Raw genomic sequence first — 23,815 nt, forward strand, 5'->3', positions numbered from 1 at the left:
ATGGTTTATTTTAAAATTGTTAAAAACGGCCAAAATGGGGGTTAAGTGAATTTCCTTGTTAATTTACGAATTTTACTCGTTTTTGACCTTTTTTCTTTCACTAAAAAGGGCATAAAGTGGCATAGCCTTATTGAATCGAAGCATATAATAGTTTCTAGAAAATCTAACAAGCATACACTACACCATTTATCCTCTCTAGCAACAGCCAAAAATTGTTGCCAAAACCAGTAAAAATGTTGCCTAATAGAATAGGAGACGTTTGTCAGGCGTCTCCTATGCGAGCATTGCCTAAAGTTTTAATGGACGTTTTATCATGCTCTTTGGGCACAGTTTACTAAATCGTCGCCTAAACCAAATGAATAGGGGACGTTTTCTCATATTATCTAAGGCTACGCTTTTTCAGTGTTGATGTAGTTTGTTACAATAAATAATCGTTGCCATGAAGTGAAACAATAAGAACATTTAAAAAGTGTTGCCATAGCTTATAGTTTACTAAAAAAAATATTTTGCTATTATTTTGCAAATATAATAAATTAAATCTTAACCAAGAACGAATTTAACCAAAAATCCGCAAAAATTGAGTTAAATCATTTATTCTTGGTACATGAACTGAAACATTAAGTCAACACAAAGTAGTTTACAAAATGTCTAACATTACTTAAGAAAATACAATACAAGTCTAACAAAATACATAGTACTGTCAAGTTTAATACTTGCTAATGCAAGCCTAAATATAAAATTTTCCAACTCATTCATCTGTCTTGAAATTCACCATAATTGTGTTTATATATTCTCCATGCATGTTAAGTATTCTCAACCCAATCTCGTGCTTCAACCGGCAAGATAAGCTTCCGCTATAAAAGTTATAAGACAAAACAAAATCAAGAAATGAAAGACTATTTTTTTTAATAATAAGACATTCAAATTCATAGATACACATACATACATTAGTATATCTCCATAAACGTATTTTGTTATCTTTAGGCATTCCTTACCAATTGATGTAAATTAGAGTACATTTGTTGAGTTCATAGCCATTGATCCCAAGACGAGTCTCAACTCAAATAATAATTTATTAGAAGGCGCAATAGGCTGACCATCCTCATTAAAGGTCACTTCTTCTCGCCTCTTTCAATGTTCTTCCATGAATCTTTTTGCACAAAGTTTTCCCACAAGTTTTTCTTTTTAGTGTTCCAATTTTTATTACAAAGTAATCAACACAATAAAGCAATACCACATGTTTGTCACCAATCTATAAATAATAATGAGATCATTATTATGAAATACAAAACTAATTACCTTTTTCACATTTGTCTTACTTGGTTACATCTATTCCTTTAACTAGTAAAGTTCTACATAAAAGGGATATATTGATTTCATATAAATTTGTGGCGTGTTTATTCACATGTATAATTTTATTTACGCGACTATGTTATTTTGACACACAATTGTTGACACAGTACAGACACCGCCAACAAATACACCTGAATTTTATTACATGGTTAATGCAGTTCAAATACATAGTTCGCCTTAAAAAATAGTTAATTATATTTAATAGATGGTTAACAGATATCATGTATTCAACTAGTGTTAGTCATGTAACAAACGATGAACATTTGCATGCAGTGTCTACTTAAAAAAAATTGTCGAAATAACATTTTCTTATTTGAAATAGATGATTTTTCAAAATTATATTTGTTCTACCTGGCGTAATACAAATAATTTTTCTTAATCTATTTCATCCAGGTTCTTACACAACTAGATGTGGCTGTTCTACCTAAGTTTACAATGTTGAGCCATTTGGAGCTAGGTTCAGTTAGTGTTGAAATTTTGTTGGCCTTTCTTCAAAAGTCGCCAGTTCTCAATACTCTAGTTTTTAAGGTTGGTAATTAGCATTAATTTATTTTACTTTAACCTTTATTTGGACTTCGTTTTTTAAGAAATAGACTTTTTTTTTATTACTAATAATTACTAATCATCAGGAAATATCAAAATTCGACCAAGAGCTTTTGAACTCTGCTGCTGTGCTCGATTGTTTGGCGTCAACTCTCCGGATAGTGAAATTCAGAGCTGTCCATGGATCAAAGCCTGACCTGTTGCTGGCCAATTTTTTTATGGAAAATGGTGTGGTGCTTGAGAGGATGAGTTTCGATAAACATTATTAGGGCAAATCAAACTTGATTGAAGAATTTAAGGAGAAGCTGTACTCATTTAAGAAAGGAGTCTCGTTTGCTATACTTGAATTTCGTTATTAGGTTGCGGAAGCAAGTGGTTTATGTCTACAATGTTTCTTTTGCTTACAGTACCTATAATGTTAAGGTGTGAGATTGTTCCTGCAAGAAATTGTCTACATATGGTGACTGTATTTTTGGCCAAAAGATAGGCTTCTAAATTAGTAGTGTATGTAACATTTTGCTACAATGTAACTAGAGGTGCTGTGCACTGGGAAATTAATATATGTCTACATGAAAATTTATGTTATTTTACCTGTGATTATATGTAGATTTTCTTCTAAAGAATGCCCCTGGCTTATTATTAATAATCAGCTGGGCAGTTCGAACCAAAATCTGGTAGGAAAAATAAGACTGAAGCCAGGCAGGAATCATTCTTGCCATAGAATATGAGCTACATTATTTGCATCTATTATTAAGGCGTCCAAACATATAAATGTAGTGTGTATAGCACAACTTTGGATCAGTCTCAAACACCACATTCTGAAAGTTTTTTTATGAATGGAAAAAAGAGATGTAACACAAGGACTTGTCAAGAATTCATCAGTTCTAGTATTACTCTTGCACAAGTACGTTTAATTACGGAGTTTTTTAATGGAATCTGATCCATTAGGGATGGTATGAATGCACATCTAGACTCTGTAATGCCATCACTTCCCTTTCCTTTAGGTCAACCAAGTATCGGTATCAACTAGAGAAAATTTATAGAACTCTCAACTTTGGCAACCTTTAGAATCCTGCTCTTTACCCAACAGGTTTTGCTCATTGAATCCTGCTCTTTACCCAAATGGATTCGCTTATTCCCAAAGTAAATGATGGTTATACCCGTACGCAAGTTAACTCACGCAGCGTGAGTTAACTCACGTTGCTTTCTTTTTCTATCAGTTGTGTTTTTCAAGCAAAGGTCAATTGAGCTGAGTTGCTTTTCAATCTTCCTTTTCAATCTTTTTGTCATGTAGTGAGTTAATGCAAGGAATCCTTGGGAGAGAGGGTGGGTGATTAATGAATAAGGTTCAGAGTGAGTGACTGCAGCTAGCAGATGGCCACAAATATGGATGTGTGTAGTAATAATAATTGTCACGTGAATGCTTTTATGAAAAATTCCTTGGTTTTTGTTTCTATACATCATTCTTGTTTTAGTTTTTAAGGAATATGTTGTTGTAGAAAGAGAAAAGTGGGAAAGAAAACCAGCATGAGTTAAAGAAAACCAGCGTGAGTTAACTCACGCTGGTGTTAAATTTTATCGGGAGTTAATTTAACACTAGCGTGACTTAACTCACGCTGCGTGAGTTAAATCACGTAGGGGCATTTTGGTCATTTACTTTGGGAATGAGAAAACTGTTTGGGTAAAAAGCAACACTCTTGCTCATTTCCAATTGAAAAGACCAAAGCCCAGCACAAGGATTTGGTAAAACCTCTCAACCAAAGACCACATTCTATGCTGATAAAACCTCCACACCCAGACAACTACACCCCTTTTTAGATGCTACGTAGAAAATCTTGCCTCTGATTTATAGAAAAACTGAACAAGTTAACCATGTCGTACAAAGTTGTTATCTATTCTAGCATGTCAATCTGGTATATAGGGAAAAACCTATATTACCAGCAACATCTAATTTTGGTTTTCATTGCCTTTATGTAATGTTCCAGATTAAGTGGCCTTGGAAGAATATAAAAAAATTCAAGCCCAGGATTGAGTAATGATATGAAAGATACAAGTCCCAGCAGGAATGGGCTAGCTCCTTCTGATTGAATGTTTGATGATGCGCTGATTCTTAGGATTGCTCACTTTGTTAGAGTTATTAACTTATTACTACCACTAAAGTAAAGAAGATGTGATTTGAATTTATTGATGTTTTGATACGACATCATTTTATCAGGGATCTTGTTGAAGAAAAGATTGTGACTCTTGAGTATGTGTCTACTGAAGAACAATTGGCTGACACTTTTACAAAGGCTTTGGATGGAAAACAGTTTGAGAAGTTAAGGAGCAAGTTGGGTATTTGCTTACATGAGGAGCCATAGCCATTAATGCATAAAGACATTGGTATTACAACTTCATTCTATTGTTCTTGGAATTTAGCCCAAGGTACTCTTTGTCCTGATGACTCAGCACCTATTTTGGCATATTTTGTGGCTAAAAAGGGGGAGTAAAAGAGAACTATCATTATGTGTTGTTCTACTGTGTTTGTTCTATGGTCTTTGCATAACAGGATTATAGGTTTTTGTGAAAGTCTGAGTATGCTAGCAGACAATGTGTTAGGTGATGTTACAACATCACTGTAGTTTGTGTATGCTTCTGAGTTTGTTGTTTATTTGGTTGTAGTATTTTTGTATGTCTACATTTGTTTGAAGAAGCCTCCTGATAGGTTGGATGTGTTGTGCCTGTAGATGCTGAAACATCTATATGTTGAAGGTTTTTGTTTAAGTATGCATGTGTTCAGGGGGAGTGCTTGTGTTAGTAATCACTCCATGATTGCATCTTTGAGGGGGAGTGTTACTATGTGTTGTACTGCAGTTGCTGGTCTATACGGAAATTTATCTTTTTTCACCTTGTTGAATGTCTGATTGGATGTTAGAACATTCTGAGTAGCTTCTGCATGTTTGATGGGATTTATTTTTCCCTTGTGTTTCTGTTGCTGCAAGTCTCTGATTTTCTAGTATGATACCTCTTTCTCCTATCTACAATTTCATATGATGATTATTTGTGAAAATATTGAAATTAGATTTTGAGATCTGTGATATACTTCTTCTAAGTCTTGAAGATTATGATGTGACTGAAAATCTATATTTTTTTTTTGTATCTGTTAGTAATATGAGTTGTGTACCTTTCTTCATGGTTGAATGTTCGTGGTGATTGAAGAAAAGGTTGCGTGTGTTATCTCTCAGCTTTGATTGGACTGGCATCAGTGTGTTTTAGCCAAAAATTTGCCAAAGGGGGAGATTGTTGGATATTTGTATGTTGGCTTCACTTTTGCCTAAAACAAATATTCAAGTGAGATGTTGGACACGATGTTCCAACATCCAGGCATGGTTCAGTTGACCTGCACCTCGCCTTGTTTTTCGCACGCATTTATTTATTCTTGTTGGTCAAGCTGCATGCTCTTAGTACAGAATCAGATCGTTTGTGATTTCCTAAGAATGTGCTATCTACATAGGAAAGTTTTGGAGGGGATCAGGATGTTCCTATAAATGTGCCTACATATTAGGAGTTTCCTTTTCTGGCTCTGTTTATTATGAAATGGATCACCGGTTATTCTGCAGCCCAACAAAGTATCCTAACCCGTATTGCTTCAGTATTTAAACAAGACTGGAAGACCTAAGGAATCATTCAAGCCGTCATTTGAAGAATAGATTGTTTGGGGTTTTGAGTCTGTTATTTGTGAGCCATTCGTGTATCATCTTGATGCATGTTTAGGACTATGTTTGAGTTGTAATTTGTGCACTACTCTGAAGCTTTTAAGCAAAGAGTTAGGTAGTTTGTAAACTACACCAAAGCTGTGAAGCACGGTGGTTAGTTGTTTTGTTTTGAAGGTAACTTCATTTGATTGTGTCTGTAAGCTAAGAATCACAGGGGTTGTGATCATTTGTAAGGGAATGAGATGGGATCTCAGATCTAGGAGTTCCTAGGTTGAAGTCAGTACGGGTAGGTCCTAGGTCTTTAGTACAAACGAGGAGTTTGCTGAGAGCTATTGAATAAGGACTACACTAGTGGATTTCCTTTCTGGCTTGGTAGCCCCCAGAGTAGGTCTTTAGTGCAAACTGGGTTAACAAACTCTATCTGCCTTTTTTCTTTTCATGTCAGTTATTTTTAGTTATTTGTACATCTGTTAGTTTAATGTTCTAATCATCGTATTCAACATCAGTTTATCCGTATAACTTGTGCTGAAATTTCCTGAAAAATGCAACATGACCCATACGTGGTGTTTAAATCATAACTCAAGTTCTAGAGGCAAATAATGGACTCAAACCAATGGGAAATTAAATCTAACACACACATATACAACTTTCATGAAGACTTCCAAACCTAATTCGGAACATAAAGTGGCAGACAATTTGATTTTCCTATTTTGGGGAAAGAGGACGACCCTGCTGATCGTTGTGTAGTATTTTTATCATATCTTGAGTTCTAGATACTTAAATAGAGTCTCTCCAAAGGCTAGTGAAAGCTAACATCCATATCTACAACTTTAATGAAGACATAAAAACCTAATTATGAACATAAAAGTCCCAGTTTTTATTTTTATTTTTCGGTTACAGAAATCAACAAGAGCACGACCTTGTCGACCCCTGTGTACTATTTTGATCATGTCTAGAGTTCTAGACGCTTAAATAAAGTCAATCCAAAGGCTAGTGAAATTTAACATCCATATCTACAACTTCCATGAAAACACCTAAATCCAGTTCGGAATGTAAACTTGTCAAACTGAGAACAGTACGAAACGCACGGTGACAGCAAAATCGCAGTTCTGCTGCGATTTCACTTTAGGGAACCCTTTTCGACTTCGTTTTTGATCATATACTCTCCAAACTCGACCCTAATCTTCATCCTATGATTACACTATCATTCAAACACTAATTCTTTTTAACCTACTGGATTATCCACTCTTTTTAAGGCTAAAAAAACTCAATTAAAAAACCTAAACAAGTTTTCCTCAATTCTCATCTTTCAATTTCATCTTTTAATCCGTTCATCATAAACCCCTCATCACAATCTCATCATAACAGCAACAACATATTAAAATTAAAGACAACCCTCCTATCGTATATTTGGATACCTAAAGTGCAAAAATTCTCCCCCTTACCTTGATGTTTTGCAAATTGATGAATTCCTACGGTTGAATCTCTCCTTGGCCGTCTCTTTATGCCTCCTTTCCTCTTAACCCTAGTTTTCTTCTTTTGCCTCCGCTATCTTTTTCTCATTTTTGTTGTCACCCTAATTCTCTAATCTCCTCCTCTATTTATAACCAGCAAGGGTTTGTTTCTCACTTAATCTTTTTAACATGGTTACTATCCGAACCTCTATTTTGGTTACTATTCTTGTTGTAACTTCTCCTCCTTGCTATTCACACATCCCTCTGTTTAAATCATTAAAACACTACTCATCTCACTAACTACACCTCTTTTCTTTCCATTTTTACTAATCCACATCCGTTTGCAATCTACTTTCTTATTCTTTCTAAAAACTATATTTTCTCCCTAAACATTATTTTCTCCTGCTCTTTAACGGCCTAATCAACCCATCCATTTTCTCCTTACCTATTCTCCCAATGAATGCAAATAAATAAATTAATACAATCTAACAACCAATACTAATAATAACAATATTACTAATGTTATCAAAACATAATACTAATAAACTATTATTAAAAATCGGGGAGTTACAACATGCAACCGTGATGCATGGAGTTTTTGTGTCCTGAAAAGCCTGGTAAAGGTGGAAAGAGCATTTTTGATGTTTTCACCTCCTTCAGCAGAAGCATCCAACAACGCCAAGAAATAGTCTACACTCTCAACCTTGGCATTAGATGCAAGGTTTAACACGCGTCGAACTTCCGCCACATTAGTTTCAGAATCGAACATAAGGATAACCGCACGAAGAATACAGTAATCTGCATGACCACTCTCAACCATCATGTTGAGAAAGTTGGCCTGATGTTTAGTAACATTATCATGGTTAAGCCAATCCACATAATCTATGGGCAAAGACTGGAGAACGACAGGTATTTTGCAGATCCTTGCAAGATCCCTTGAGGTGAACAGGAAATCTCTGAGATAAGGGGTACCGAATTCAGCAACCTTTTTTTACAATGGCGAAGAACGAGGAGAAAGGAGCAAGAGTAAAGTGAAAGAAGGTTGAAGCTGGTTTATATAGCCTTAAGAGGTTTGAGGCAGCTACGGTTAATTTCGGGGGTTAAGCTATCAAATAAAACCATGTGTTTACGTGGAAGGGAAGTTTTTCAGTAGAGAAGAAGAAGGCAAAATGCCTTCAAGGTTGTTGGGCTTATTTTCCCCATGAAATGAAAAGGAAAAGTGAAGGTAAAAGGGTTTTTATCACCTTTTTAGTAAGCCTTGATCCTTAACAAATGTCAACATTTTAGGTTGATAGTTATTAAAGTAGAACACATCCAAGAATTAGGACCGAGATGTATGATTTTTGCATATGATGTAGTCTTGCTTGGTGAGTCGAGGGAGGAATTGAACTGGAGGCTGGAGAATTGGAGACAAGCCTTAGAAGCATATGGTTTCTGCCTGAGAAGAAGAAAGACAGAGTATATGGAATGTAACTTCAGCAAAAGGAGAAATTGGTCTACCTTGGAGGTGAAAGTTGGAGATCATACTGTTATACCCTAATTTTGGACCTAAAAATACTTGATCAAAATCTCTTTCCATCTCTGATATGTGTCTTTGACTCTTGAGAGGTTGCCAATTTGATATTGTTTACCCTGATATTTTACTATGTTTTAGCTGCATGGTTTACTGTCTTTGTTTTGAAAATTTTCAATTGTGACTTTGTCAATGTTTTCTTGCATTTTAGGCCATCCAAAGGGTTTTTCTTGCATTCCAAGTTATTTGAAATTGTCTCTGATCAATTGCATCTTTCTCTGCATTTTATTTCAATGTTATTTGCAAAATTCATGAAAAAGGGTATTTTAGTCATTTCATGCATCCAGGTTCATTTCCTGTGTTAAAACTCTTTTAATCCCTAAAAATTGGCTCTGAGTCTTTTTTAATTTTCCTGCATAAGCTCTTGTTTTAATTCCATGTTAAAACCCATTTCAAAGATTGCATCTGAGTCATTTTGGGTCAATTTGGTCCCTAGGGGCATTTTGGTCATTTCACACGAAATTTTGACAGAGAGAGGTTACTTTGAAGTACCTCATTTATGTAGTTGGTTCATTTTAGTCCTTTTTGTGTTTTTTTATTGGTTTCACTTTACGTTGTTTACAATTTACATTTTTTACCCAATTTTATTTTAATTGCATTTTAATCCTCAAAGTCTCATTATTTGCATTTCAGTCCTCAAAGTCTTATTATTTGCATTTTAGCCCCATTTTTCATTTCAAGTCCTCTGAGTTGTTCAAGTTGTTTTTTTTATTCCTTTGACAGTTGACATTTTAGTCCTCAAATGTTTTAATTTCATTTTTAGTCCCTTTTCCATTATTGCATTTTGGTCCATGTATTTTCAATAATTGCAGAAAGGCCCTTAGGTCTTAAACTCAGCAAGGCCGAGTTAGTTACAAGTCCAGACAGGTGTCAATAGTCCATTGGCTACCAAGTACACATGGCAGCCTATATAAAGGCCATATCATCAATGCACAGGGCAATCAATCCCATTCACAACACGCCACATCATCAATCACAGAAACAGATTCCATTTTCTCTCTCTTGGCAGTTACGATCAAAAACACCAAGAAACCCAGAAATTCATCCCCAATTCATCAAACCCTAAGTTTTCAGAATCACAAATTGAACCAAATTGAAGTGAATTTCGTAGTAGTTCTCAGAGATTCACCAAAGAATCATCATCATCGAACTATATTTTTCTTATCTTCTTGCAATTCAAGCTCAAGGCGATCACAAGAAGAAGATTGAAGAAGAGAAGAAGAAGAATCGAAGCAAGTTTTGAACCAGTGAAGAAGAAGAAGAGAAGAATACCGATTTATTTTCGGTTCAAACTTACCAGAAGAATCTGAAGCATTCTTGAGGATCTTTTGTTCGAATCTTCACCTCAAAACCAGGTAATCACCAAACACTTCTTCGTTTTCATCGCAATAGCTCATCGAAGGTTTACAAACACAAATAAACGGTGAATCGAAGCAGATTAACAAGTTCTAAGACTTGTTCTTTCACAAAACTTTGAAAAGATTGAAAAATTTTGAAACCGAAACCCTAAAATGTAGATCTACGAAGATTCACCGTTTATTTTGAAAAACTAAGTTCATATTCGTAATTAGCATGAAAAATAGAACAAGTTAGGGTTTAGATCCATGCAGATCGGAGTAGTTTAGGTCTTGCCGGAATCTGGAATTCACGGCGGTGACGATGAAGATTCCGATGAATCTTCATCGTCTCCAGCCGTTTCATTCCAGAAACCGGCGGTGGAGAGATGAACAAGGGAAGAGAGAAGTGAGAGCTTCTCTCACTAGAACGAGAGAAGTGAAAGAGGTGAATGAGGTGAACCGGTCCCCTTAGGCTTTTATAGCCAATTGAACCGGACCGGTCTAACACCGGTCCATCCCTGTGCATCCTCCATCGTTGGATTTAGGTCTGATCCATTTGGATCAATCCAACGATCCTGGGGCATCCTGAGTTGGATCCTGGACTTTCTGGTTTGGGCATGGGCTTTGGGTTGTGTTTCCTGCGTCCTTTCTTTGATTGCTTGCTATCTCCACTTCATTTTTTTGATAATTGCACCCCTACGTGTTCAAAAACTTTGATAAAAAATTCCTAAAAAATCTTCTATTGCTTTTCTTGATATTTTTGTTGATTCTTAGTGAGTTTTACTTGTTAAAATTGGTTAGAAAAATATAAGGGAAATGTGGATTTCTTGGTTAAGTTTAGTACTTGTAATTTTGTTAAAATCTTGTTAAAGCTTCCAAAGATTGTGTGAAAACGCTTGTGAATGTCATGGATGCTTGAGATTTGTTCTTTGTGATATCTTTGCATATTAAAAGCTATAAAAATATATGTGATGTTTCTCATTAATATTTTCACTTGTTTTGTTAAAATTTTGTGAACTTTTACTATGTTCTTGATTCTAATACTTTGATACATGACAGTGCTACTTGATGAGTGATTCTATGATGTATATGCCTCTGAATTTGTGGTTATTTTACTGTTTGGTGTGCTGATTTGTGACTTACTTGTTTTACAAGTCATGTAAATGTTTGTTTGTAAAAATAAATTGTCAAATGTGCCTAAAAGTGTGTCATAACTCTTGGCTTGGATATGTTCCTATAATCCCCACATTGTGGCTGCAATAAGATCTTTAGAAAAGTGCTATGATGAGAGAATTATAGGTCATGTGCACATTGAGGAGTTATGGTAAAATTTTAGTGTATTTTGACACTTTATTCTTGTTAATTTTACCACTTTTGTCTAACACTTTCTTGCCTTATTTCCTTACCCTATTATATCTTGTGCTACTAACCCCTTTCATTTCATGTTTCATACATTCCATAAGCATAATTCATTCTTTAGCTTTAGTTTTATTTCTTGCATTTCAATTCTCTTGACAAGACTTAGCATGTAAAAATTTAGGGATTTTTGTATTTTGCTTCATGCAATTTTAATTTCTTGCAAGACCATAGAATGTAAACTAGGGCATGTGTAAAGGACAATGGACTCTAACGATGTACACCGACACAAGCACCGACACATGCACACACATCACATGGATACTTTAGATGTATGCCTAGGGAATGTATGTTTTAGATGTATGCCTAGGGAATGTATGCTTTAGATGTATGCTTAGGAATCACGATACTTAGAAAAATTCTCTTTTCAAAGAAACATGAACCACTTCACTCAAATAATTTTCCAAAGAAACCATGGGATCAAAATCCCATTGAATTTTCCCTTTGCTTTCTTAAACAAAAAACCTTAATGAATTTTAATCATACCTAGACCCTTTTGCAAAATAACTAATCACACCTCACATTTTCCAAAATCCTATGCCCTTGAGGACTCTCTCTCTTATTCTTCAAAATTCCATTTTTCAATCTTAAAATCAACCAACAAAAACAAAAACATTTTTGTTTTTTGGAAGAGAACTACATGGAGTTTGATCCCTTAAAAGGGTATGTAGGCAAGAGGCCAAAACCTCTCCAAGTCCAATAAAACAAAATTCAAACATCTTCTTCTCCCTCCAATTCTTGACTTAGTGAACTCTTAGGTGTAAATATCATTTTTCAAATAGCATTTAAAAATAAAGTGCGCGCGTAGAAAGTAAAGACGGTTCCTATAGGATACTATAGTCGTTATGGGTGCCTAACACCTTCCCGTAGCAAAAACAACTCCCGGACCTCGATTCTCAAGGGTTTTTTCTTATTTTTTTCCTTCCCAAGAAAAAATGAGATATCAAAGGTTAAAAAGGTTCAAACTTAATCAATGTTTGACACCCGAAAAACCAAGATAAAACAGCTGGCGACTTCACTGGGGAGATTCGAGAGTTACGCCTAGTCTTTATTTTCACTTGCGCTTTTGTTTTTACTTGCTTCTTTTTGCTTTCTTATGTGAATAAATGTTTAAATTCTTGCTAACGTGTGGGGGTGAGAATATCAAAAGTCCTACACCCGGGCTGAGTGAACTTAGGATTTAGGGGGGATATAATCGACAATTCATTCCGAGGGTTGCCTCGTGTATTGGATTATGCGATCAATCCCACATAGCTGAGGCATTTTGGGGGTGATGTTGTCGGCGCGTGTTGTCGCGTCTAGGCACTTTACTTCTAATTGTTCTATGACGCTATGAACCGTAGATAACCGAACCCATCCATGGCCATTTTCTAGGATGTAGTGCGGAGGCTAAACCGAGTGTTGTCTCGAGTTTTAGTCGTCACGCGATACTACACTCAAGTTAGACCTTCTTACGGATAATCATGGAGCGAGTGTTTGTCTCGTGACACCATGATATACGTCGGAGAGGTTGCGACTTGGGAACTTTGTAGAACCCGGTTACTATTATCCAAAGCCCTAGATTCACCGGACACCGTGTCCACCCTTTGACTCCTTGTCTTTGAATTTCAACCCACCATGCTTTCTTCGTACTTGAATATGATCATGCATACATGCATACATGCATAAACTTTTTTCCATGCATTTATCGAAGGGCTTAGACAAATTGAATTTGTAAATATTGTAGGAATGGGGAAGACTAAGTCCTACAAGTTCAAGGAGGTGGATTTGGCTAGTTTGAGAGATTTGGCACTCAAGATCAAGGATCCGACCGGTTTTCGACATCGTTATGGGGCCTTACTTACTCTTCTCCGGACTAATGTGGATGAGAAGCTTGTACACACTCTAGTGCAGTTTTATGATCGAGATTATCGGTGCTTCACTTTTCCCGACTTTCAGTTGGTGCCCACACTCGAGGCTTATTCTTGCTTGATGGATCTATCTATTGCTAAGTGGGTACCTTTCGCGGGACTTGAGAATCCTCCTACTCCTTTGGTTATTGCCTGTGATCTCTATCTCAAGACTACCGATGTTTCCAAGAATCTTGTCACTAAGGCTCACATCCGAGGATTCACTTTGGAGTATTTACTTGAGAAAGCCAACCTCAAAACTACTTATCAGGACACTCTTGAGGCTATTCTTGCACTACTCATCTATGGGCTTATTCTCTTTCCAAATCTTGATGACTTCGTGGACATGAATGCTATTATGATCTTCCACTCCAAGAATCCGGTTCCTACTTTGCTAGCTGACACATACCATGCTATTCACGATCGATCCGGCAAGGGTCGTGGATACATTCTTTGCTGTGTACCTCTCCTCTATAGGTGGTTTATTTCGCACCTTCCGAAGTCTTTCCATGATAATCCAGAGAATTGGACTATTTCACAGAGGATCATGGCTCTCACCCCTAATGAAGTGGTTTGGCTCACTCCCGCTGCTAGAGTCAAAGAAATCATCTTCGGTGGTGGGAAGTTTCTTAATGTACCTCTTCTTGGTACCCTGGGTGGAATCAACTATAACTCGGAGCTCGCCTTGCGACAATTTGGTTTCCCGATGAAAGAGAAGCCCATCTATCTTGCCACATCTCCATATTTCTTCCATTACTCTAATGCTCCCACAGGAATAAGAGAAGATTTCATAAAGGCTTGGTCCAAGCTTCGGAAGAAAGAGGTGAAGCATATGGGTGTGAGGTCCGGTATTGCTCATGAGGCCTATACTCAGTGGGTGATAAACCAGGCCGAGAAGATTGGCATGCCTTACCCCGCCATGAGAAATGTGTCTGCATCTATTCCAACCATGCCTTTGCCTCTACTTCCACCTACTCAGGAGGTGTATCCGGAGCATCTAGCTATGGAGAGCCGAGAGAAGCATCAGTGGAAGACTAGATACTATGAGGCTGAGAATTTGATCATGACTTTGGATGGAAAAGATGAACAGAAGACTCATGAGGTTTTGACATTGAAGAAAGAGTTAGCTAAATCTAGGAAAGAAATTGAAGAAAAGGATAAGTTGCTTATGAGAGATTCTAAGAGGGCTAAGGGTGCCCGTAACTTCTATACCCGATACTGCAGTTATGAGTCTGAGACTGAGTCCGAGGATGATACTTCCACTTCCTATGCTTGAGGATTTCGGTTTCCTGTTGTTATTTTCAGTTGTTATTGTTGTTTTACATTTCAAAGTCTATCCCTTGGCTTAGTATTTCAAAGGGAGTTATCTTGTAAGACCTGGTGATGTTTGAATGTTCCCGTTTGTTTAGTAATGTTTACAAATTTTTAATTCGTCTAAAACCCTTTGATAACATAAAAAGAGTCTTTTTTTGCATATGCATCTACACATCTCATGCATCATATGCATTCATTGGTCACAAAAGACTTCTCTCGTGCTCATTGCCTCCTGGTTCTTCTGCCGCAGTCTGAAAAGTAGCTCGTGCTCGTAAGGTTTACCAACCAGATAGAGTTCATCAAACAAGATTGTACAAGAGAAGAAACATGGCCAACTTTGAAGAAGAGAATGCTCAGCTCCGTGCCGAATTGGCTGCTATGAAAGATGACTTGGCTAAGGCTCATGACACTATGTCTACTCTGATGGCTGCACAAGAACAACCAGCCACATCTGTTCCAGCTTCTACTGAAATGATTCCATCTATCCCATTATCCACTGTGGTTTCTGATGCTCAGTTTGTTATGCCCAATGGACGCCCTTATGGACTCTCAGCTTTCTATGCTCCTAATACTGCAGCTGGTATTTCTGGTATTGGAAATCAAGGACAGATTCCTGTGACAACTTTTGCTTCTACATCTACCTCTATGCCTGAAGTGACCACTGTTGTTACCGATCCTGTTGTACACACTGTGCAACAGGTAATTGATGTTGACACTCCGCGTGGACAAGACCCTATAATGGAGGCTATGGGAAAACAGTTAAGAGAGTTAGCTGGAGAACTCCGCGAGGTCAAAGCTAGACGTGGGAACGGTGTTTCTGCGAAGGCTCGTGATCTATGCCTGGTATCCCAATTTGAGGTTCCTAAGAAATTCAAAGTGCCAGATTTTGACAAATACAATGGATCTTCTTGTCCACATAGCCATGTCATTCGGTACGTCCGAAAAATGGCCAACTACGCACATAATGATGCGCTGATGATCCACTGCTTCCAGGATAGCTTGATGGAAGATGCGGCAGACTGGTACACTGGTTTGAGTAAAGACAATATCCATACTTTTGAGGAACTCGCTGCTGCTTTTGAAAATCATTATGAGTTTAACACCCGCTTGAAGCCAAATAGGGATTCTCTTAAGTCTTTGTCTCAAAAGTTAGATGAAACCTTCTGTGAATATGCTCAGAGGTGGAGAGGGGCAGCTGCCCATGTTTCTCCCCGGCTTGATGAGGAAGAGCTGACACAGACATTCCTGAAAACTCTGAAGAAGGAATACGTTGAAAGAATGATAGTCTCTGCCCCAAATAATTTCTCCGACATGGTTACTATGGGAACTCGTCTAGAGGAGGCTGTCAGAGAAGGTATCATTGTTCTTGAAAAGGGTGAGTCCTCAGCTAGTGCGCCAAAGAAGTATGGCAATGGTCACCATAAGAAGAAAGAATCTGAAGTAGGGATGGTATCCGGTAACCAGTCTACAGCTGCTACTCAGTTACCCCTACCCTACCAATATATGCAGTACTCTCAACATCCTTTCTTCCCACCATTCTACCAGCAATATCCTCTGCCACCGGGTCAACCACAAGTGCCCGTTAATGCCATTGCTCAGCAGGTACAACAGCAGCCTCCTGCTCAACAGCAACAGCAGCAACAACAGGGTCCTCGGCCCAAGACTTATTTTCCGTCAATACCAATGCGGTATGCTGATCTGCTCCCAACTCTACTCGCTAAAGGCCACTGCGTCACCAGACCAGGCAAGCCTCCGCCTACGCCATTGCCTCCCCGGTTCCGACAGGATCTCACTTGTGATTTCCATCAGGGCGCTCAAGGCCACGATGTGGAAGGTTGCTATGCTCTGAAGTACGTTGTAAAGGATCTGATAGACAGAGGACGGTTGACTTTTGAAAATAGTGTTCCTCATGTTCTTGACAATCCACTTCCAAACCATGCTGCCGTTAACATGATCGAGGCTTTCGAAGGAGTTCGTGTTCCTCGAGAAGCTCCCACTTTAAATGTCCGTAATGTTGCTACTCCTTTGGTGCCGTTACATGTCAAGCTTTTCCAGGCTTCTTTGTTTAATCACGATCATGCTTCTTGTTCGGAATGTCTTCAAAATCCTATGGGTTGTTGTATGGTGCAAGGTGATATACAAAGCCTAATGGATAGCAAACATTTGATTGCCAGTGATGTTTGTGTGATTGTGCCAGTGTTTCATGATTCTCCTGCTACGGGTGTGCCACAGGCAAAGAATGTTGAACCCTTAGTAATCAGGTTACCTGGCCCGATATCTTATGCCTCTACTTAGGCAATCCCTTACAAGTATGATGCAACTATGATTGAGAATGGGGTGGAAGTGCCTCTGGCATCCCCAGCTACGGTTGATAATGTTGCTGGAGAAATTACAACTCTGAGAAGCGGAAAGGTCCGTCCACCCTTGTTCCAAAAGAAGGTGGTTACACCTGTTGCCATAATAACTCCACCAGTTGCTCCTCCTGTTGACAAGAACGCCGGCCCATCAGGCCAGTCTATTGAAGAGTCTAATCTGGACAAAATTTTGAGGCTTATTAAAAAGAGCGATTATAAGATTGTAGACCAGCTGCTGCAAACTCCGTCAAAAATATCCATCTTGTCTCTGCTCCTGAGCTCAGAAGCTCACAGGAAAGTGTTAATGAAGGTACTGGAACAGGCCTATGTTGATCATGAAGTCTCCGTGGATCAGTTCAATGGAATAGTGGGTAACATTACTGCTTGCAATAACTTGGGGTTTGGTGATGATAAGTTCAATGGAATAGCTCCCCGAAGTAGGGAAATACCACAATTTAGCTTTGCATATCTCAGTACACTGTAAGTCTGACATGATATCCAATGTGTTGGTGGACACTGGATCATCCTTAAATGTAATGCCTGAGTCTACGCTGAGACAGTTGGGTCATCATGGAATTTCTCTGAGGGGAAGCAGTTATTTGGTTAAGGCTTTTGACGGATCTCGTAAAGATGTTCTTGGAGAAGTAGATTTTCCAATTACCATTGGTCCTGAGACATTCCAGATCACTTTTCAGGTCATGGACATCAATGCTTCTTACAGTTGTCTCCTCGGAAGATCGTGGATTCACGATGCTGGGGCAGTAACTTCTACTCTGCATCAAAAGCTCAAGTTTGTGGAGTGGTAAGCTTGTCACTGTACATGGTGAAGAAGCGTATCTGGTTAGCCAAGTGTCATCTTTCTCTTGTGTTGAAGCAGGGTCCGCTGAAGGGACGTCATTTCAAGGCTTGACTGTTGAAGGTGCAGAACCCCGGAGAGCTAGTGCTAGTTTGGCTTCATTGAAAGACGCCCAGAAAGTTGTTCAAGAGGGGCAAGCTGCTGGCTGGGGCAAAGTGATACAGATTTTGGAGAACAAGCGTAAAGAGGGCCTTGGGTTCTCCCCGACCTCAGGCGTTTCAACAGGGACTTTCTATAGTGCTGGGTTCATTAATGCTATTGCTAAAGATGCTGCTGAAAGTAGTTATGAGCCTACATTTGTTGTATCAGGAGGCACCGTGAGAAATTGGGAGGCCATTGATGTTCCTTTAGTCATGCATGCTTCCATGTAATGTGTCTTGTTGCTCATGCTTTTCTTTGTTTTCAAAATAACAATCCTTTCGCTCTGCCCAAGGCGAAAGTGATATCCTTGTAAGGGCATGTTTGTTTCGGCATTGCCGTTATCAATAAAAGTTGTCGTCTTTTCCGCGACTCTTTGTCTTTGTACTTTTTAGTGCCTTTTTCTTGGAAATAATGGTAATGCCAGAAAAAACCAAAACATCTGTATTTTCTTATTAATTTGAGAAATCTGCATGAAAAACATTTTTCTAAAATCATCCCAATCATATTATGCAGATTGAACCATAATAAACCCGTTGAACACAGTGACCCTATGGTTCCTCCAAATTTTGAATTCCCTGTATATGAAGCTGAAGATGAGGAGGATGATGAAGAGATATCGTATGAGATCACTCGACTGCTTGAGCAAGAAAGAAGAGCCATTCAGCCTCACTACGAAGAGATTGAGCTTATCAACCTGGGTACTGAAGAGAACAAGCGAGAGATCAAGATCGGTGCTGCACTTAAGCCAGAAGTGAAAAAGAAGATTACTCAGCTTCTCCGTGATTATCCAGATGTCTTTGCATGGTCCTATGAAGATATGCCGGGTCTAGATCCCAAGATTGTGGAGCATCGGATACCGACAAGACCTGAAAGTCCTCCTGTCAAACAGAAATTGAGAAGATCCCGTCCAGACATGGCTCTTAAGATCAAGGCTGAGGTGCAAAAGCAAATTGATGCGAGCTTCCTCATGACAGCTGAATATCCTGAGTGGATTGCCAACATTGTACCAGTACCAAAGAAAGATGGGAAAGTTCGAATGTGTGTTGATTACAGAGATTTGAATAAAGCCAGACCGAAAGATAACTTCCCATTGACCCATATTGATGTGCTCGTTGACAGTATTGCTCAATCTAAAGTGTTCTCCTTTATGGACGGTTTCTCTGGCTATAACCAGATACGGATGTCACCTGAAGATAGAGAAAAGACGTCCTTCATCACTCCGTGGGGAACGTTCTGTTATAAGGTGATGCCGTTTGGCTTGATAAATGCTGGTGCAACGTATCAGAGAGGTATGACTACTCTGTTTCATGATATGATTCACAAAGAAATTGAAGTGTATGTTGATGACATGATTGTGAAATCAAGTGATGAAGAGCAGCATGTTGTGTATTTGAAAAAGATGTTTGAAAGATTGAGAAAGTACAAGCTGCGGTTGAATCCTAACAAGTGCACATTTGGTGTAAGATCTGGAAAGTTATTAGGCTTCATTGTCAGTCAAAGAGGCATTGAAGTTGACCCTGACAAAGTCCGAGCCATCAGAGAGATGTCGGCCCCTCAAACTGAAAAGCAAGTCAGGGGTTTCCTCGGACGCCTGAATTATATTTCAAGATTTATATCTCACATGACTACTACCTGTGGGCCAATTTTCAAATTGCTCAGAAAGAATCAGCCGGTTGTATGGAATGATGAGTGCCAGGAAGCTTTTGATAGCATTAAAGAATACTTGTTGGAACCACCTATCCTTGTCCCGCCAGTGGAAGAAAGGCCTTTGATTATGTATCTGTCAGTGTTACATGATTCTGTGGGTTGTGTTCTCGGTCAACAAGACGCGACTGGAAAGAAAGAACATTCTATCTACTATCTGAGCAAGAAATTCACCGACTGTGAGACTCGGTATGCAATGCTTGAAAAGACTTGTTGTGCTTTAGCTTGGGCTGCCAAACGCCTGCGTCATTATATGGTGAACCATACAACTTGGTTGATATCCCGAATGGATCCAATCAAGTACATCTTTGAAAAGTCGGCTGTTACTGGAAAGATTGCACGTTGGCAAATGTTGTTGTCTGAATATGATATTGTGTACAAAGCTCAGAAAGCAATCAAAGGAAGTATCCTTGCTGAGCATCTTGCTTGTCAACCTTTTGATGATTACCAGCCGATCAAGTTTGATTTCTCGGATGAAGAGATTATGTATCTAAAAGCAAAAGACAGTGAAGAACAACTGATCGATGAAGGGCCGGATCCCAGTAGCAAATGGGGGTTGGTATTTGATGGTGCTGTCAATGCTTATGGTAAAGGGATTGGGGCCAGTATTGTAACTCCGCAGGGGTACCACATTCCCTTCACTGCACGAATAACTTTTGAATGCCCAAACAACGTGGCTGAATATGAAGCATGCATCTTGGGCATTGAAGAAGTCATTGATATGAGGATTAAGCACCTCGACATCTATAGAGACTCTGCACTTGTTATTAATCAGATAAAAGGTGAATGGGAGACTCATCATGAGAAGCTGATCCCTTACCGTGACTATGCAAGATGTCTGTTGACATACTTTACCAAGGTTGAGTTGCACCATATCCCTCGGGATGAAAACTAGATGGCTGATGCCCTTGCTACTCTGTCTTCCATGTTTCGTGTGAACCACTGGAATGATGTGCCCGTAATCAAGGTACAGCGTCTTGATAGACCCGCTCATGTGTTTACTATTGAAAGCATGCCAGATCAAGCTGATGAAAATGTGAATGATGGAAAACCTTGGTATTATAATATCAAACAATTCTTGCAGAATCATGAATATCCACCTGGTGCTTCCAATAGGGATAAAAAGACCCTGAGGAGATGGGCTAGTAAATTCCTTCTGGACGAAGAAATCCTATACAAGAGAAACTATGACATGGTCTTGTTGAGATGTGTTGATAAACAAGAAGCTGAGAAATTGATGCACGATGTACATGACCGCACTTTTGGGACCCGTGCTACGGGTCACACTAAGTCAAGAAAGCTGTTAAGAGCCGGCTATTACTGGCTGACCATGGAGCGTGACTGCTACAGACATGCCAAGAGGTGCCACAAATGTCAAATTTATGCTGACAAGATTCATGTGCCTCCACATGCCCTCAATGTTATATCTTCCCCATGGCCTTTCTCTATGTGGGGCATTGACATGATCGGAAGAATTGAACCAAAAGCTTCTAACGGACATCGTTTCATTCTGATGGCAATTGATTATTTCACCAAGTGGGTTGAAGCTGCTTCCTATGCAAACGTGACCAGGCAAGTGGTAGTGAAATTTATCAAGAATAACATCATCTATCGATATGGTGTTCCCAACAAGATCATCACTGACAATGGTTCCAATCTGAACAATAGCATGATGCAAGCTTTATGTGAAGAATTCAAGATTGAACATCACAACTCTTCTCCTTATAGACCTCAGATGAATGGTGCAGTTGAGGCCGCTAACAAGAATATCAAGAAGATTGTTCAGAAGATGGTCACTACTTACAAAGACTGGCATGAGATGCTACCTTTTGCCTTGCATGGTTACCGTACTACGGTGCGCAGTTCAACCGGGGCAACGCCTTTTTCTCTGGTATATGGCATGGAAGCGGTTCTCCCTCTGGAAGTGGAGATTCCATCTCTTCTAGTGATCATGGAAGCAAAATTAACTGAGGCTGAATGGTGTCAAAGTCGGTACGACCAGTTGAATTTGATTGAAGAGAAACGTATGGATGCCATGGCTCATGGACAGTTGTATCAAGTGCGAATGAAGAATGCCTTTGACAAGAAAGTCTGACCTCGAGAATTCAAGGAAGGCGAACTTGTATTGAAAAGAAGGATAGGCCAGCAACCCGACCCAAGGGGCAAGTGGACACCTAACTATGAAGGTCCTTATGTTGTCAAGAAGGCTTTCTCTGGTGGTGCTTTGATTCTCACACACATGGATGGTGTTGAACTTCCGAATCCTGTAAATGCCGATATAGTCAAGAAATACTTTGTCTAAAAATGAAAAGAACAGCGTGGTAGGTCAAAAATCCGAAAGGGCGGCCTAGGCAAAAATGCGCTTCCCGGTGGATCGAAAACTCGAAAGGGCGGTCCAAGCAAAAGTTAGGGACAAAAAAATGAATATGAAAAAGCTCGCTGAGATTGCACGCAACTCAGGCAAGAATGAGCGTCTCGATGAGCCGAAAACCCGAAAGGGCGGTTCATACAAAAATGAGATTGATAATAAAAGACAAGTAACTATATCCGGCAAATCACCATCACCCCTTGCGGCATCTGCAACTGTCAATGATCATCTTCATCAGAAGCTTCTGTACTTGTGAATTCAAAATTTCTATGAAATGTAGCGGTCATCGTGTTCAATGTACCACCAACCAATAAAATTACCATTTTCCAAGCTTTGTAAATCCGTGGAGTTAGGCCTTTGGCTGACTCTCACTCTTCTACATCAATGTGAGCCTGTGCTTTTGTTTGAAACTCTATTTTCTCTCTACTTTTAATACTATATACAAAATACTTCCTTTCTATTTGATAATGGCAATATCTGAAACAAATACCTTTGAAAATTGAAAAACCTTTTTCTGTCTATTTTGAAAACAAACATGAGCAATAGGATACTTTCAAGTGAAGCATGCATGAATAAATGTATATCAATGTCTATTTCAATACATGTTACAAGCAGGTGGTTCCCCAGGATGATCTGTGGTCAATGGCAAGAATGAAAAACAGAATGAAAAATGAAAAATGAAAATGAAAAGCTCGCTAAGTTGAAAACCCGAAAGGGCGGCTTAGGCAAAAATGAGAACCCCGCTGATTGACGACCTATGAAGGCAATTCAGGCAAAAATGGGGCAATGAAAAGAATTTATTCCCGGTGAATCGAAAACCCGAAAGGGCGGTTCAGGCAAAATGGGATTGAAAAATGAAAGAATGAAAATGATATGAAAATGCGAACATCCAATGTTTACCCAACACTGACACGCCTAACGATGGCGACCAGTATCAAAAAACCTTCCAAGTTCCCTCCTCTACAAGTTTTGTATGTGATATGATATATTGCCCTCAGCCATGGCTTCGATACGTCTCTCAACGATGATCTCTCCAAAGAGGATTCCTGTGTGTATATGTTATAGCACAAGCCACCACGTGCCCAATCTTCCAATGTTTTGCCTGTCTCTGCGAAACTTCCCTGCCAAATTGTAAACCAATCATGCATTTCCAAGCATTCATACATGCATAATCATGCATTTCATGTGCCCATACATTTGATAATATTGTTATACCATACATACATGTTGCATTTCCAATCTCAACTTCAATTTAGCTCAACCTCAACTTCCAATTCAATTCAATTTCAACTCTCAAATGTCTATGTCTATGTCTATGCCTATGTCTATGTCTCTGTTAAATTCTCAATTCAATACCATGTCTATGTCTATGTCTCTGACTATTTTCAACTTCCAATGTCTCTTTCAATGTCAACTTTCAATTCAATTCAAATTAGTGCTAATCCACTCTCAATTTGCTTTTGGGCCAACAATAATGGTCATGTCTATCTTCAATTTAAGTCAAATGTCAGTCTACCCTCAATTCGTATCTTGTTAAATCAAAACTCCAATGTATTTTGCTATATGTCTTGTTATAGGTCAAGTGGCTAGTTCGATCCAAAGAACAGCTTGTACCTGCTTATATGCTTGTGTTTCCGGTCAAACGACAAGTTCGATCCAAAGAACAGTTTGTACCCTGCTTATGTTTTGTTATCGGTCAAACGACAAGTTCGATCCAAAGAACAGTTTGCACCAACCTACATGTTGTGATATTGATCAAGCCGCAAGTTTGATCCAAAGAACAGCTTGTATCAACTTTTTGTCTATGCCTCCAGGTCA

The 23,815-nt window shown here is 38.8% G+C and overlaps 1 long non-coding RNA gene across 1 annotated transcript; it reads right to left on the bottom strand.

Moving 5' to 3' along the window:
• Nucleotides 1-555: 555 nt before the first annotated feature.
• Nucleotides 556-1,350, bottom strand: LOC146949354 (uncharacterized). Its single transcript, XR_015027230.1, has 2 exons — nucleotides 996-1,350; nucleotides 556-854 (listed from the first exon to the last, which is right to left on the bottom strand). It is a non-coding gene; the product is annotated as an uncharacterized LOC146949354 (long non-coding RNA).
• Between the last annotated feature and the right edge of the window lie 22,465 nt (nucleotides 1,351-23,815).

Source organism: Medicago sativa, chromosome 2, assembly GCF_051527215.1.
Source record: "Medicago sativa cultivar Bolivia chromosome 2, Bolivia_mono, whole genome shotgun sequence".
Taxonomy (NCBI): Eukaryota; Viridiplantae; Streptophyta; class Magnoliopsida; order Fabales; family Fabaceae; genus Medicago; species Medicago sativa.